Here is a 16,734-nt window from a genome sequence, read left to right on the forward strand (position 1 = left end):
CCACCACCCTGAACAGGAGAAGAGGGGGAAGATGGAGGGATGGTTTTAATAAAAAAATTGTCACAAAAATAAAAAAGGGATGTCAGTTATCAACTATGTATATGTAAATGTTATCTTCATTTTGTTGTTTTTTTATGCTTTTTTGCTCTCTGTGACCTTTCTTGAAATTAAAAAAACTGCTTCAAGTTCAATTCAGTGCAAATAGCAGGGAAAGGTCATTTGACATGAACGTGAATCTGAATTAGACAACTGGAACTTGAGCGTATCAACGAGTTCGGCAGCAAATTCAGTATGTTTCGTCTTCATCAGATGTTTACGTCAAGAGGCCTCGACACTCATATCAGCTGTCCAACAGAATGTTATGAGAATAACGTTCAACCATTGAGAAGTAGATAAGAGGCTGAGCAAAGCTGACAGAGAAACAAAGGGAGTGTGAGGCTGCTTCCTGGGGGGCTGTCTTTGGGTTATATAACGGCCTGACAGCCCCGCCCCCCCAGCCAATCTAATCCCTTCATCACTCTCCTCACTGTTCACATGCAACGTCCTCAGCAGTGTGCACGCGCGCGCGCGCGCGCGCACACACACACACACACACACACACACACACACACACACACACACACACACACACACACACAATAGTTCCTGATGCAGATTTAAGGGATCAGCATCCTTGAACCCCATTGGATGGGAGCGAGGCAGGACTGTAGTGTTCTATTGGGTAGCAGCTTGTATCACCACCACCGTCATCATCACCATCCGAGGGACGCATGTGCAGCTCCAGCACCAGGAGGCAGGGAACAACATGTTCATGTGCATGGGTGAGATGCCATTCATCGTGCAAAGTGCTGCAGCTGGAGGACTGGAAACATTTCCCTAACATGAAAAAAACATCCCATTTGGGGAAATTTTTATTAAGAGTGAGAGTATTTGAACATTTATGAGTAAACAAAGACGAATGTAGCAATGAAAGAAACTACCAAACATTAGCGGAGTCTGATAGGGAGGGAGACAAATACCTGATGTCATTGTTTCTCCTCCTATCAGCGCCTTCCCTGCCCTCATGCTCCCACCTATTTAATGTTGTGTTATTAGTTGAGTTCGTGTTCTATTTTTTTTTTCTGGTTCAGTCCAGTCGGCTGATTGTTGCTCATCCTGGTTTCTCTTTGTGTTGAACTGCAAATTTCTAGTTTTCTGTAGTTGAGTTTGGTTCTGTAAGGTCCAGTTTTATCACCATTAAATACTATTTTTTCATGTCTGTCCTGGCTCAGCTGCCTGTGTTTGTGGTGAAGGCTAAATACTGGAGCAATGGGACCAGGTTTGTTCCTACATCACCAGCAACTTCAGACATATGATCACAAATACGGGAATTTTGTGGTTTATACGAGTGTGGGGATTAAAACTTCAAATCTTTTCATCAATCTCAGAAATTCTAAAAAAAACATACTCCCTAACATGAGTTCATGACATCAAATTAACACCAAAAGTTCACCACACGCGTGAATAACGCTCCACACATGCATTGGACCTCCCATGCACGCAAAATTCAGTGACCACGGGCGCTACTCTTTACTGCAGGCACAAAAGTCAACAAGTGTTTGTGCTCTCAGTGAATCAACCTGCTCGCTTATTGATCTACTCCTGCACACTCAAGGGAAACATTCGAAAAACCAAGTGTAGAAAAAAGCACAGAAACAATCATTTGTCTATGATTGGCCACTTTTCCACTATTCCTGCTCTGGGGCTTCCATAACTGAGTCAAAGTTTGGTGAGCAAGACTTTTATGATCTTTTTCTTTGAAACATGCATGTTTCAAAGAAAAAAATCATAAAACTTTCTTACTCACCAAACTCCGACTCAGCTGCCTTGGCTGGATTCATCCATGTTTTAGTTATGTAGCCACAGCAACCAGGGTCACGGGGCGGGATAGCAGAAAGTGGCCAATCTCATGACACTTAACAAGTAGAGCAGCAACAATTAGTTTTGTTGTAATTTTATGCTATCCAAATGAGATTTACTTGACACATACACACACACAAACACACACACACACAAGCACACAAACATGATAGGTGTCCAGGTGGCGGCCATGATGAATGTTTCTGTACATTTACCATCACTGTGTAGGTTACGGTCAGGTAAGTATGGTTGATACAGTGGAACAAGTAGTAGATGTTAGATCATTCAGATTCAGGGCCAAATTAACATGGCCCACTCAGACATTGTGTCAGAGAGGGCCATGTTCCGTGCCACCATTTTCGAGGCAGCCGATTGGTAATCCCAGAACCAATACGTGGACACCAGCAGTAAGGGATGCCCTCAAGCTGAAGAAGGGTCCTACCTGGTCTTTTTGGCCCATGGGACACTGGAGAAATCCGACAGGTACCGGCAGGCCAAACGGTCCGCGCCTTAGTGGTTGCCAAGGCAAAAACTTGGACATGGGAGGAGTTCGACGGGGCTATGGACAATGACTTTTGGACGGCTTCGAAGAGATTCTGCACTGTAAAAATGATAACTAGCAGTTGTTGATCTGAGTACAATTTAAAAACTGATGTGACTCTAAAGTGAACATCTGCTGAATGTAACCATGAAAAACTTGGTGTCTCTCGTATTTTCTTGTCAGCCCAACAAAGACATGAGAGTTGGCATTAGAGCGTACTTCTGAAGCACCTCTCTCACCTGACATATGTTAAGTTGCGCATGCGTAATACACAAAACCTTTCAGTCTGACTGAGCAGGAAAGACGCCCACGAAGCTTGTATAGTTTTGAACACACTTGTCTACAGTGGCGACAGTACCTCAAACGAGTTTATTACGAGCATTTTTTTTTGTATTGCACGAGTTTTGTCTCATCCGTCGTGAGGACGATTCCTCGACATCGACTCCTGTCGTGGCCTTGGCTGCATGTAAAGCAAGAACATTAACGGTCCACAAACTTGGTAGGTGTGTTTTTTGTGACTACGTTCACCTAATTTTTTGCGGTCGTATTATTTCGCAATAAAGAACGAGTTGTTTAGTTTAAAACACTGTAAATGTGGACATAGAGAAAGCTTAGAAGGCTAGCAGTGTTGCCATGAGAGGGCAGTCTGTTTAGGTTGTTTTTTTTTTGCTGAAATACCGCCTGTAATAACATTAATGGTCACAGTTGTGTGCCAAAAATGCACGCTCAATTTATCGGTCAATATATGAGCTTTAAAGATGAGGGCAATTTCGTTGTAGTTTGTTGGCAGGCAGAAGAGGCTAGCCTTGTTTTAGCCTAGCTTACATGTCTTGACTAGCCTTGCCTTGACCCTCAGAAGGGAGGGAAAGGACGCTCCACATCGGCCTGTCCTGTAGTTACGTTTTTCATCAGAAGATGGCAGCATAGGATAAGGAATGAATAAGGGATCAATAAAATCTGTAATTTGTTGAGCCAAATTACAAAATTAGTCAGTTTTCTTCTGATGCGTTCCTTTCTGGGCGGTCTGGTGGTCAGAATATATTTCTGTAACACATAAAACTATGTTTGATGTCTTTTGCTATCATTTACTAAATTAAAATGAGTGCATAACATATAACATATTTATTTTACTTTGTGATTAAGCCAGGACTTCCCCCTGTATTATACCTTGGACATTGCTTATCATGTACAGGAGCATGGTGTTGTCAATGCTTCAGGATATCATATCATATTCTATATATATCATATATCATGTTGCTAACACTGTGAAATTATAATATCAATTGTCTTTTGTTATTTTGCAAATGAATGGGTCTGCACCAAAACTGAATGTTACATGACCTTTGTGGTTCAGGAGTTTATCATATGCAGTGCAAATTTTGCAAGTTCACAAGCTCCAGTCAAGAAGCTCTTCTGAAACATTGCTGTCTTCATCACGGAAAAGGTGCATCCTGGCCTTGTGTTCATATAGACTGTGTTTGTGTAGTCAAAACACCTGGTGCACTGAGGTCACACCTCTCTAGGTGTCACAACTGTGACACGACTGTGAGAATTCATGAGAATTCAACTTTTCAGTGTGAACTGTGTGATTACAAAGAAGTTTGCAGTTCTCAAACTTTTCCTAACCATCTTGGACAGCATTTAAAAAATTGTGAAACTGTAAAATGTCCCTTTCTTAATTGTACATTTGAAACAAATATACGCTCATCCCTTCGTTCTCATCGAAGTCAAAACCATAAAAGTTGTACACTCAAAGATTTTCGAACCAGAGTGAGAGCTGATATTGAAGATGGATTAAATTCTGAAGCACTATCCAATGGTGAAGCAGGGACAGCATCATCATCTCATCTCCAGAGCTCCAGACCAGATGACCTTGAAGAGATTGCAGAAGTTGGAGATCCTGAGACACTGCAGCACAAACTGGCCTGTCTCTTTCTGTCTATGCAGACAGTGTTACATGTTTCTAGAGATTCAACACAAAAGATTGAAGAAGATCTGCATAACTTGCTGTCTTTTTCTAGCATTCAGACTCTTAACAGTGTCAAAGATATCCTTGCAAAGCATAACATTGAGACAAGTGATTCTGTTTTGGAAGAAATTCATAGAGCAATAGTTCAGGCTAACCCTCTTGTTTCAACAACATCAGCTAAAGGTCCCTTGTCAACAGATCATAGAAGATACTTATATTTCAAGAAACACTTTAATATTATTGAACCCACTGAATATCTTTATATCACAACCCATAAAGAAGCTTATGTTTATGTATCCATCACCAAGGTACTTGAGTCTTTGCTAAGGTTTGCTGATTTTGTCGACCAAATTGTCTTTGATCAGCCAACTTTATCTGGACATTTTCAGTCTCATCAAGACGGAAAATATTACAAAGAAAATAGGCTATTTGGACAGCAAGACCTTTCTTTCAGGCATTGTATATTAATGAGTTCGAGATATGTGACCCGCTGGGCAACTCCAGAAAAATTCATAAGATAACTGCAGTATATTGGGTTCTTCTGAATTTGCCAGCCAAACTCAGATCAAGTCTCACTTCAATTGAACTTGCTGTCTTGGGAAAAAGTGAGGATGTCAAACGATATGGCTATGAAAAGTTTCTTGAACCACTGATTAAAGGCATAAGCTTCCTAGAAGAACATAGACTTTTTGTTGAAGTTGTGGGTCAGTTTGTCAAGGGGTTTATATTTTGTGTTTGGGCAGATAACCTTGTGGCCCACAGCCTTGCAGGCTTTCAAGAAAGCTTCATTGTTGAGAAATTTTGTCGTTTTTGTTTGTTAAGCCGGGACCAAGTTGCAGCTGCTGAATTAAGCAATTTTCCATTGAGGGATATTGGTCACCATAACACTGTTGTGGAAGAGCTTATGCAGAATGATCATCTTCAAAGTATTTGTGGGGTAAAAAAATGACTGTGCTGAGGAAAAATTTACTTTTCTTTCATCCAGTCACTGCATTTCCTCCAGATGTTTTGCATGACCTTTTTGAGGGGGTTGTCCCTGTGGAACTGTCCCTGTGTTTGAAACATCTCATCTCCAAAGGTTACATTACATTTGATGTATTGAATGACTGCTTAAAATCATTCCCTTACAAGTTTTCAGACAATACAAACAAACCACAAAAAATCCCAAAAGCGAGCTTTGAAAAAGGAATGATTGGTGGTAATGGACATGAAAGCTGGACACTACTGCGCTTACTTCCTTTCATAATTGGAAATAAGATACCTGAGCAGGAGCCTGCATGGGAGATTTTAATCGACCTTAAGGAAATTGTTGACATCGCGGTGTCAAACAAGTTCTCAGAGGAAGCACTGCTTTACTTTTCACCTAAACTACGTGATCATCGCAAGTTGCTTGTCCACACCTTTCTAGAGTTCAAATTAAAGCCGAAACACCATTTCATTGACCACTACCCGGACCTCATCCGCTGTTATGGGCCGTTGGTGGATTTGTGGACAATGAGATTCAAAGCTAAGCATAGCTTCTTTAAAGAAGTGATTCATGACGCCCATAATTGGAAAAATGTTCTGCTCACTCTTTCCTCAAAACATCAGCGAATGATGGCATTGTATTTGGACAGCCAGAAGGTTTTCACACCACAACTGTATGTTGAGTCTGTGAAAGTGGTCAGGGTTTCAGAACTGGAAACTTCACTTCAGTGTGAAATTCAGAAGAAGTACCCACATCTTGACAGTGTTTCTTTGTCTAAATCAGTTCACCTGCATGGAACTCAGTATGCTGAGGGCATGATTGCATCTGCTGGGCAGTGCAGTGGCCTCCCAGAATTCCACCAGATTGTGGCCCTTCTTGTTGATGCTGAGCAAGTGACACTCATATGTAAAAGACTTACCTCTTGGTAATTCGATCATTTCAGATCATATGAGCTTGTTTGAAGGGCACTGTGTTGAACTCATACTCCTGGAACAAGAGTTGCTGGCAGATTATCACCCTCTTGCAGCCTACACAGTTGCCGGAAAGCTGATGGTAACCACAAGGACGTTCATTCTTCAGTGAAGCATCTCAAGATATGGTATGTAGTGTGACAAAATGTTTTCCTTTTGTTCATGTCATATTTATATCTGTGGCTCTTCATCCTTACAGTACAGTTTGATTACACAACCCTGGACTGACACTTCTAATATTTTGAGATGAAATGATAAACTAATCAGTTATAAGTAAATCTGGGAAAACATCTGATGTATCAGATTATCAGACACTTTCAACTTGGGTTTCACTAGTTTCTCTCGTCACTTTTCAGGCCTTGTTACTTCGTGTGGTTATCTCTCCAAAAGAAGCCCGGCGACTCCAGCTTTCTGAAGTACCAGAATCTGTGGACCAGCTTGTTGATTAAAGAAAGGCTTGAACTTCAAGGTGATTTTTCAGTGCAGTTTGAAGATCCAGACTTTGGAAATGCACTATGCAATTTGACAACAATGTCTGAACTACCAGCTGAGCGTGCAGTTCTGCATATTGTTTGGGACAGTAATTCTTCTTCTCTTAACCAGTCTATTGGTTCAGCGTCCTCCCTCGATACAGCCAGTGTCCACTCTGATGATATCAGATCCAGCTGGACTGATTCAATCCAGACCAATTTAAGGCATGTCACATAGTGGCCCTCTCCTTTCCCTATCCCTAAGTTATCATATGAAGTGGAACTACAGTTGCGAAAGGGCAACGAGACTTTCAAGAAGTCAAAGAAGGGCCTTGATGTCACCAGAGAAATTAAAATGGAAATTCTGGATAAAATATCTCAGGCTATTTTTGAAATCAAAAGCTACCCTGACAAAGATGAACTGGAATCTGTTGCCTCTTCATTGGTTCTCAAGTACCCATGCTTATAGGAACCAGGTAGCATCACAGGCTACGAGGGGTGGAAAACAAGCATCAAGTACTAGCTCTGAAACTTCAGAGCTAAACTGCGCCGTGCAGGCTGCAATGAGGTGGATGTAAAGAGTAAAAGAAAAGGGGGCACCGAGGACAATAGTCCATTCACCCTGAAAAGGCCCAGACGTGGGGAGGTTAATCATGTCCCAGATTATCCTCAACACCACAATGATTTTACTCTTGAAGACGAAAGGCTTCACCTAGTTGAAGAAATGAAGAAGAAAAAAAGGACAAAACACTGATACAGCACAAGATGGAGCTTACATTTTCCCTTAGAGGCAAAGAGATCGTTGAGGGACAGCCCATGGTATCAGAGGTCCAAGAGAAGTGGCCAGCGCTGTTTTCATGTGAGCAGGTTAGGCTGAGATTGTTATTTGTTTCACATGCTAATTTTATTGACTACAAATAAGTAGGAGTGATTTATTCTTATCAGCTGTATATTATGTCACAGGAAATGGCACACAAAATATAGATGCATAAGAACATGCAGGAAGACATTGAAATGTGGATGTGCTTGATGATGTGGTTTGGCAGATCAGTTCTATAGATTTTGCTGTTTGTTTTATTATAGGCATATAATAAGGCATAGATTTTGAACAAGACTGCTACATTTCAATTGTCTGTACATTTAACGTTGTGGCTACAAAAAAATACATCATTTCAGATTTCTCAAGAATTCTATCGGATCACAAGCAAAGATCTCCTGGAGTCTTTCAGAGGATCCCTTGACATTTATGTGCCTCGCCTGCTGAGACAGTACCGGGTGAAGAAGGGGGCTTTTCCTTCATCCTGGATGACTTCTAACTTCTTACTGCTAAATTCAGATCAAACTGAGGTCATCATGTTTGGACCTAAACCCCTCAGGGACACCTCTCTAACCAGATCACTACTCTAGATGGCATCACCCTGACCATGAGGACAACTGCAAGGAACCTTGGAGTCATTTATGACCAGGACCTTTCCTTCAGCTCCCACATAAAGCATGTGACCAGGACCGCCTTCTTCCACCTGCAGTATCACTAAGATTAGGAACATCCTTTCCCAGAGTGATGCTGAGAAACTGGTGCATGCATTCATCACTTCTAGGCTGGACCACTGCAACTCTCTCCTGTCAGGATGTCCCAACAACTCTCTAAAGCAGGGGTGGGCAATCATGTGCCATGGAGGGCCGTGTGTATGCAGGTTTTCCTTCCAACCAAACACTTTAACAGGTGATTCCACTGATTAACACTCTTCTGTGGCTGAAGGTGTGTTAATCAGTGGAATCACCTGTTAAAGTGTTTGGTTGGAAGGAAAACCTGCATACACACGGCCCTCCATGGCACATGATTTCCCACCCCTGCTCTAAAGAGTCTCCAGCTGGTCCAGAACGCTGCAGCCAGGGTTCTGACAGGAGTTAAGAAGAGCGAACACATCTCTCCACTTTAGCGTCTCTCCTTCCTGTAGGATCTAGAATCCACTTCAAAATCCTTCTGCTGACTCATCAGGCTCTCAATGATGAAGCTCCATCCTCTCTGAAAGAACTCATTAGTCCCTCCTGTCCCACCAGAGCACTCCGCTCCCAGAATGCAGGTCTGTTAGTGACTCCCAGTATCTCTAAAAACAGACTGGGAGGTAGAGCCTTCAGGTACCGGTTCCTCTACTATGGAACCAGCATCTCTCCATGGGTCAGAGAGGCAGACACTCTGACTACTTTTAAGTCCAGGCTTAAGACCTTCCTCTATGACAGAGCCTTCAGTCAGGACTGGTTCAGGTAGCTCTGATCCATTGATAGCTATGCTGCTACAGGCTGAGACTGCTGGGGGACACATCAGGTTACATGGAGCCCTCCCCTCCTCTCCTCTCCTCTCTTCTCCTCCTTGGTGTCTCGCAGTCTCTTTGTGTTTCCACAGATCCACCAGAGCTCCAGCATGCATCGCCCCCCCACCCCCTTTTATCCCCTACTGTTACACCGGCCTGCGCTCCCCTCCCATGAACCAGTCTACCATCCAGTCCCCCATCAAGCTGGCTTGCTCTCCCTGCCTCCCCTCCCATGAACCAGTCTACCAGACTTGGTGCATACTTGGACAGCTTCTCCCCCATCGACCTGTCAGAATTAACTTCTGCAGTCGGTTCCTCCAAGTCAGCCACTTGTCTGCTGGATCCCATCCCAACAAGCCTCCTTAAGGATGCCTTCCCTCTAGTCAACACTTCTATATTAAATCAAATTAATCTTTCCTTAGTCACAGGTTATGTGCCACAGGCCTTTAAGGTGGCTGTCATCAACCCTTTACTTAAAAAACCTTCTCTTGACCCAGATGTGTTAGCCAACTATAGGCCAATATCCAACCTCCCCTACATCTCCAAGATCCTTGAGAAGGTTGTCCTGGAGCAGCTACATGAACATCTGCACAGCAACGAGCTCTTTGAAGCCTTCCAATCTGGATTCAGGGAACACCATAGCACTGAAACAGCACTGGTCAGAGTCTCTAATGATCTTCTTATAGCTTCAGACAGAGGTCTTGTCTCTGTGCTTGTCCTTTTGGACCTCAGTGCTGCATTTGACACCATCGACCACAGCATCCTGCTACAGAGACTAGACCATGACATTGGGATTAAAGGAACTGCCCTAAAATGGTTTAAGTCCTACTTATCTGACAGGTTTCAGTTTGTTAATGTTAATAATGACCATTCGGAGTATAGCAGAGTTACATATGGTGTACCACAGGGTTCAGTTTTAGCACCGATTCTCTTCACTCTTTACATGCTCCCATTAGGTGACATAATCCGGAAGCACTCGATCAACTTTCACTGTTATGAGGACGACACACAACTTTACTTGTCGATGGAGCCAGACGACACAAGCCAGCTTACTCATCTGCAAGACTGCCTGAAAGACATTAAATCCTGGATGTCCTCTAACTTCTTAATGCTCAATTCAGATAAAACTGAGGTAATCATTTTTGGACCTAAACACCACAGGGACACACTCTTGAATCGGATCTCTACTCTAGATGGCATCACCCTAACTTCGAGTACAACTGCAAGGAAACTTGGGGTCATTTTTGACCAGGACCTTTCCTTCAGCTCCCACATAAAGCATGTGACTAGGACCGCCTTCTTCCATCTGCGAAGTATCGCTAAGATTAGGAATATCCTTTCCCAGAGTGATGCTGAAAAACTGGTGCATGCATTTATCACTACTCGGCTGGACTACTGCAACTCTCTCCTTTCAGGATGTCCTAAATACTCCCTAAAGAGTCTCCAGCTGGTCCAGAACGCTGCAGCGAGGGTTTTGACGGGAGTTAAGAAGAGAGAACACATCTCTCCACTTTAGCTTCTCTCCACTGGCTTCCTGTAGGATCTAGAATCGACTTCAAAGTCCTTCTGCTAACTTATAAGGCTCTCAATGATAAAGCTCCATCCTATTTGAAAGAGCTCATTAGTCCCTACTGTCCCACCAGAGCACTCCGCTCCCAGAATGCAGGTCTTTTAGTGATTCCCAGTATCAATAAAAACAGACTGGGAGGTAGAGCCTTTAGTTACCGGGCTCCTCTACTGTGGAACCAGCTCTCTCCATGGGTCAGAGAGGCAGACACTTTAACTACGTTTAAGTCCAGGCTTAAGACCTTCCTCTATGACAGAGCCTTCAGTTAAGGACTGGTTCAGGTAGCTCTGAACCATTGATAGCTATGCTGCTACAGGCTTAGACTGCTGGGGGACACATCAGGTTACATGGAGGTCTGTGTAGGTTCTCATTCATCCAGGTCATCCTAGATCGAAGCGAAGTAAAATCTGGTCAACTGGACGTAAGTTTATCTTGAAGACATTTTACCTCTCATCCGAGAGGCTTCTTCAGTTCTAGTGAAGAGTGTGGAAACTCCAGCTTATAAACCTATGTGGGAGTGGTCAGTGCTATTGTGGTGGAAACGACCCTCCCGAGACTCACCTGGCCCCCCCAAACGACAGTCGTTGTGCGGTGTCAGGGAGTTTCAGGGGTGGTCGTTAGGGAGTTTCACCGACCGCTCAGATGCTAATGGGCTGTGCTGGCATCAGCCGTTCCACATGGGTCTTTCAGCTGAGCTCTTTGGGGAAGTTTTGAAAGGACTTGGTTGTAAATAGGTGAAAGGAAATGTCGCAGTCCACCCCCTCTGTTCAAAGATGGTTTCTCTATCCTGACGTGGATGGCTTCTTTAACTCCTCTTTCAAACCATCTGTCCTCTCTGTCGAGGATTTGGACACGATCGTCCTGGAAGGAGTGGCTTTCCTCCTTGAGGTGGAGGAAAACCGCTGAGTCCTGTCCTCCAGAGTTGGCTCTTCTGTGTTGGGCCATGCGCTTGTTGAGGGGCTGTTTGGTTTCCCCTATGTAGAGATCCGTGCAGGCCTCACTGCATCTGACAGCGTATACCAGATTGCTTTTCTGGCTGTGAGGGGTGGGATCTTTGGGGTGAACCAGTCTTTGTCTCAGAGTGTTGTCTGGTTTAAAAGACACAGGGATGCGGTGCTTATTATAGATTCTCCTTAATTTCTCAGAAACCCCTGCCACATAGGGGATCACTATGTTTTTTTTCTCCTGCCTTCTTCATCTTCCCTCCTCCTGGAGCTCTCCTCCTTTCTGGACCTGGAAGAGGATTTTACAAAGGTCCAGTCTGGGAAGCCACAAGTTTTAAGTGCTCTTTTCAGATGCTGCTGTTCTTTTTTCCAGCCTTGGACGCTGGTGGGGATGGTCTCCGCTCGGTGTTGCAGCGTCCTGATGACACCTAACTTGTGCTCCAGAGGATGGTGAGAGTCAAAAAGCAAGTATTGGTCAGTGTGGGTGGGTTTCCTGTACACATCCACCCTCAGGCTCCTGTCCTTTTGAATGTAGACGTCGCAGTCCAAAAAGGGCAGATGGTTGTCTTTCACATCCTCTCTGGTGAACTTGATGTTGACGTCTACCGAGTTGATGTGTGCTGTAAACGGTTGTACCCCCTGAATCTTGATCTTCACCCAGGTGTCATCAACGTATCGGAACCAGTGGGTGGGGGAGGGTCCACTGAAGGAAGTCAGGGCCCTCTGTTCCACCTCTTCCATGTATAGGTTGGCCACGATAGGAGATACGGGAGAACCCATGGCACAGCCGTGTTTTTGCCTGAAAAACTTCCCTCTGTACTGGAAGTAGGTTGTGTTCAGGCAAAGGTCCAGAAGTTGGCAGATTTGGTCCGGATTGAGGTTGGTCCTGTTGCTGAGGGTGTTGTCCAGCTGTAGGCGTTTCTTCACTGTTTCCACAGCCTCCACGGTAGGGACGCAGGTGAACAAGGAGGTCACATCGTAGGACACCATGGTCTCATACATGGAGCCCTTCCCTCCTCTCCTCTCCTCTCCTCTCCCACTCTCTCCTCCTCTCCTCCCTGCACATTTTTGGAACTGTCATTACCATTACTTGTTGCACTTTGTAGTTTGGCCTTGGTGTCTCGCAGTCTCTCTGTGTTTCCACAGATCCACCAGAGCCCCAACCGCCACCTGCATCGCCCCCCCCCTCTTATTCCCTACCGTTACACTGGCCTGCGCTCCCCTTCCATGAACCAGTCTACCATCCAGTCCCCCATCAAGCTGGCTTGCTCTCCCTGCCTCCCCTACCAGAAGCTTCCTTCTTCAGCTGTTATTAACATTTCCGTGTTTCCCACATTTTGTATTGTAAACTGTTTTCTTGTCTGTAACAACATCTACTGCACGTCTGTCCGTCTTGGGTGAGGGATCCCTCCTCTGTTGCTCACCCTGAGGTTTCTCAGATTTTTCCCTGTTAAAAGGGTTTTCTATGTAGTTTTTCCTCAGTCGATGTGAGGGTCTAAGGGCAGAGGATGTTGTTATGATGCCATGAAGCCTGGAGACAAACTGTTTGTGAAAACGGGCTATACAAATAAAATTGCCTTGCCTTGCCTTACCATCCAGTCCCCCATCAAGCTGGCTCGCTCTCCCTGCCTCCCCTCCCATGAACCAGTCTACCATCCAGTCCCCCATCAAGCTGGCTCGCTCTCCCTGCCTCCCCTCCCATGAACCAGTTTACCATCCAGTCCCCCATCAAGCTGGCTCGCTCTCCCTGCCTCCCCTCCCATGAACCAGTCTACCATCCAGTCCCCCATCAAGCTGGCTTGCTCTCCCTGCCTCCCCTTCCATGAACCAGTCTACCATCCAGTCCCTCATCAAGCTGGCTCGCTCTCCCTGCCTCCCCTCCCATGAACCAGTCTACCATCCAGTCCCCCATCAAGCTGGCTCGCTCTCCCTGCCTCCCCTTCCATGAACCAGTCTACCATCCAGTCCCCCATCAAGCTGGCTTGCTCTCCCTGCCTCCCCTCCCATGAACCAGTCTCCCATCCAGCCCCCCATCAAGCTGGCTTGCTCTCCCTGCCTCCCCTTCCAGAAGCTTCCTTCTTCAACTGTTATTAACATTTCCATGTTTCCTACATTCTGTGTTATAAACTGTTGTCTTGTCTGTACCAACATCTCCTGCACGTCTGTCCCTCCTGGTGAGGGATCCTCCTCCCCTCCTCACCCTGAGGTTTCTCCCATTTTTCCCTGTTAAAGGTTTTCTATGGAGTTTCTCCTCAGTCGATGTGAGGCTCTGAGGGCAGAGGCTGTTGTTATGATGCCATGAAGCCTGGAGACAAACTGGTGGGGAAAACAGGCTACAAAGAAAACTGCCTTGCCTTGGCTTGGTTTTGGCCAGAAAATGGAGGATGTCCTTGATGCACTTGATGAAAAGGTAATTTACTGTAAATGTCTGTAGCTAATGTATGCATAAATAATAATAAAGAATCATTTCATTTACATGTAGACCATCAAACTGCTGAGTTTTTCAGGAAAACAGTGGAGTCATCAGAATATGTCAGCAAAAGCAAAGGGTTCATTGTCGGTATTTAATAACTGAATTTTCAAATTTGTGTTTCTCTATGCTGATTTGCTCAGATTTTAGCAGTAAATTAATGAAAGGTGTTTGTCTAGCATGATCTGACCTGAAGTGTTTGATTTTTTGTAAAAATAAAGATGGGACTGTACTAATTGAGTGATGCTTGTGTTTTTCTCGCAACCTCAGACATTCTGACTCATAGAAAAACAGCAGCTCTGAGAGGATTCCCCATCTTTGTCCGAGATGACACTTCCAAGTTTTTCCTGCAGTGTTCAGTAAGTATTCTTAAGTAAGCTCAAAATTGACTGAATGATTTCATAGCCATTGCTTTTCATTATGAGCATATTTATTATTACATTACCTTTTTGCTAATCAATTAGGCTAAAGATTCAATTTTTTTTACTCTATACAAAGAGCAACAGAAACCCTAACCTATTAGACCCACCTGTTCCCACTGGAGTAGCTTTGCATGATTTATTTTTTTTGGGAGAAAGTGGCTTTATTTATCCAAAGGTGGTTATTAATGTCGCCTCTGGGGTTTATCCTGTACCTTTTAAATAAAGCCATTGAGTCCTTTTTTTTAATATGAACTCTCCCAGCTGCTTGAAGAGAGTGATGACAAAGAAAATGGTATATCAATGATCTTAGGATATTTACTACAGTGTTCACAGCTGATTGGATTTTCACCACTGACATATTTCCCTCCTTATTTAGTTGTTTTATATGTTGGTAGAGATGTATTCTGTCTCTCAGTTGTCATTAACTGTAAATCATGTATCCATGTTTTTTCCATAGGCTCGCGACACAGAAGAACAAGTGATCAGGGATGCGACTGTTGCAATCCTCTTCGTTCATGAAGATGATGATGCACTGAATGCATGTGGCTGTTGTGCTGGAGGGGGCCATCATCCTGCAAGACTTACCTGACCTCTGCACTGCCTTTGCATATCTGTTTGGCCTCTTGTACACAATGAACATTGACTTTCCAAAGGACATGTTCTACACTTTTGAGGCCATTCAGCGCATCTTTTTTGAACATGGTTCTCGATGCTCACAGTGCATAAGGTCGCTGAGAACAAAGCTTCAGCTTTAAATGGAAAGCACAAAATGTTGCAAGTGTCTGTGCCAGTTCACATAAAGTGCCTATTTGTTACATGTTAACTTAGCTTAATGGCTGCATATGTCATAATTTTAAAATTGCGGTTCCTATAGTCATTGTTGTTGTTGTGGCCCAATCATGTTCATTGTCACTGTTGTCACTGTTGTCTCTTACATGCTTGCATTTTATTGAAGAAGGAATATTGAAGCCAGTGCTGTAATTTTAAGTTTTTGGTTTTTTTAAGATTCTTTTATGTTGCACTGATTTTAACAGTTTTAAGTTAAAAAAAATAAGAGTGAACAACAGTTGTGTTAAGGTTTAGTGAGTTTGATGTACAGAGTTAGACAATACTGTCTACAAACAGAAATGTTTGCACACGTATAAAGCCACACACATGCTCAAAATGCCTTTGCTGTTGCCTTTAAAGAATAAAGATCAAGTTTGAGCTATGCTTTGAGCACTATTTTCATACATAACATATACATAATACGCAATTTTTTATGTTAATGCAACAAGAATATCTGCTTTTTTTAAAAGTGGAAAGACAGCATTACAACAAAAATTTCATTGTTGGTCTCTCAATAATATTTAAATTGGTATAAACACACAGTTTTATCATATTTAAGGAGGAATTGTTTGTTTATTCCATAGAATAGTATATGTGTGTTGAAAGTAAAAATGCGTGGTATTTCAATACGAAATTTGTTGCTGTTCCCACCAAAATATTCTTTTTAAGTAAACTAAAAACTCCAAGTTGGCAGAACTCATATCTTAACTTGGTAACTTTAGTTTAGTCAACAACTTAATAAATTGCTGAGAAAACTCAAAAATCTATCGCATCATGTTGCCTTGATAATTTGAGTTTTCTCAGCCTATTTATTTTTACAGTGTGGACTACAATCAGCTGTCTCGGGAGATGGAAGCAGTGCACTGTCAACACCATGTATGGCGCAGGCGACGTGCTCCTGACATTGACTCAAGGTGTTGTGGACCAGTGGAGGGAATACTTCCAAGACCTCTTCAATCTCATCAGCACATCTTGCAATGAGGAAGCAATGCCAGGGGCAGCTCATCAATGGCAGGGCCCCTCGGATGGATGAGATTCACCTGTCGTCCCTCAGGGCCCTGGATGCTCTGGGGCTGTCTTGGTTAGCATGACTCTGCAGCATTGCATGGACATCTGGGGCTGTGCCTCTGGATTGGCAGACTGGGGTAGTCCATCCATCCATTTTCTTCCGCTTATTCCTACATTACGGGTTGCGGGGGGTGGAGCCTATCCCAGCGTCAACAGGCGAGAGGCGGGGTTCACCCTGGACAGGTCGCCAGTCCATCGCAGGGCCAACATACATAGACAAACAACCATTCACACTGACATTCACACCTACGGTCAATTTAGAGTCTGGATTAACCTCGTCCCCAATTGCATGTCGTTGGACTGTGG

General features: G+C 43.8%; 1 long non-coding RNA gene across 1 annotated transcript; it reads left to right on the forward strand.

The window, feature by feature from the left end:
* Window positions 1-13,871: 13,871 nt before the first annotated feature.
* On the forward strand, window positions 13,872-15,234 carry LOC147262507 (uncharacterized). The gene is made up of 3 exons (XR_015112559.1): window positions 13,872-14,050; window positions 14,381-14,469; window positions 14,990-15,234. It is a non-coding gene; the product is annotated as an uncharacterized LOC147262507 (long non-coding RNA).
* The last annotated feature ends 1,500 nt before the right edge of the window (window positions 15,235-16,734 follow it).

Source organism: Aulostomus chinensis, chromosome 4 (assembly GCF_037954235.1).
Source record: "Aulostomus chinensis isolate RoL2024-O1b breed Wild chromosome 4, RoL_Achi_v1.0, whole genome shotgun sequence".
Taxonomy (NCBI): domain Eukaryota; kingdom Metazoa; phylum Chordata; class Actinopteri; order Syngnathiformes; family Aulostomidae; genus Aulostomus; species Aulostomus chinensis.